Source organism: Cynoglossus semilaevis, chromosome 4 (assembly GCF_000523025.1).
Source record: "Cynoglossus semilaevis isolate Cse_v1.0 chromosome 4, Cse_v1.0, whole genome shotgun sequence".
NCBI classification, from domain to species: domain Eukaryota; kingdom Metazoa; phylum Chordata; class Actinopteri; order Pleuronectiformes; family Cynoglossidae; genus Cynoglossus; species Cynoglossus semilaevis.
In genome coordinates this window covers 2,709,160-2,710,165 of record NC_024310.1, presented here as the reverse complement: position 1 = coordinate 2,710,165, position 1,006 = coordinate 2,709,160, and the positions used below count along the sequence as shown (strand labels likewise).

The window sequence follows — 1,006 nt, the reverse complement described above, 5'->3', positions numbered from 1 at the left end:
GGCTCCAGTTGTTGCTTTTACGCGGGTCTGCGGCTGCAGCAACACACACGTTGCATGTTCCTTTATTTAACCAAAAAATAAAAAATAAAAATCCAGCCTGTCCCGACCTCCTCCTCCTCCTCCTCCTCACTCCTCCTTCTGCTCCTCCTGCTGCTCCTCCTGCTCCTCATGCACAATCATTAAGGACTATACAGTCATTGCAGCTGCAGATGTTAAACCACTCTAGGGGTTTTTGCTCATTTAGAGTCAATCGAATTTGCGATGAATTTATTTTTTGTTTGTTTCCTACACAGACACCAAACCAAAGTTGCAGATTCAAATGCGCAACCAGAACCAGAGATGCACCTGCCTCAACAGATCACGGACGAACCTGCAGGGACAGAACTCCACGACGCCGTGGTTGAAAACCCCATTTAATCATCTCAGATTTTTAGGAAGGGAAAGGGAGAGGGGTAAAAAAAAAAAACGACATTACACCCCAGGTCCGGCTGCTGCTGCTGCTGCTGCGGCGGGGACCGCATGTGTGTCCCGTCCGAGCTGAGGCTGGTGCCCCGCAGGCTGTGCACACACGCACACACACAGACCGAACAACTCCAGGTCTGAAGCCCAGGCAGATGCAGCCCATCCCCGCATGGCCGTGGACCACACGGCAGCAGCTGCTCCGGCCTCAGGTCACCCACCTTGTACCAAAAAAAAAAAACCACCACCACCGCCAACGGTTCCGGAAACGCGTCCCCGGCGTCGCGTCGCACCGCATGTCTCTCTCCCCCCCTGCACATCTTCTAACTTTGAAAGCACGAATCTGGGCTGAGACTCACCCGGCCATGCTGCTGGTCATCCCGCAGGAGGAGCGCGTCCTGTTCGGTATCATCCACAGCAGTGGAGAAGCTCCGACACTCTGTTCACTGACTGCTCACTGACGCTCCTCTTTACTACTACTGCTGCTGCTGTTGCTGCTGCTGCTGCTTCTGGAGGTGCTGCTGCGCGCACCCGCTGACCACGGCGG

At 54.6% G+C, this 1,006-nt stretch overlaps 1 protein-coding gene across 1 annotated transcript in view; it reads right to left on the bottom strand.

Annotated features, from left to right (window-relative positions):
• The window catches only part of fat3a (FAT atypical cadherin 3a), a 127,139-nt gene extending 126,181 nt beyond the window's left edge, over positions 1-958 (bottom strand). Inside the window, exon 1 of the mRNA XM_025054841.1 lies at positions 819-958. The gene's annotated coding sequence lies outside the window, so the exon portion shown is untranslated. The remainder of the gene's footprint in view (positions 1-818) is intronic.
• Positions 959-1,006: the final 48 nt, after the last annotated feature.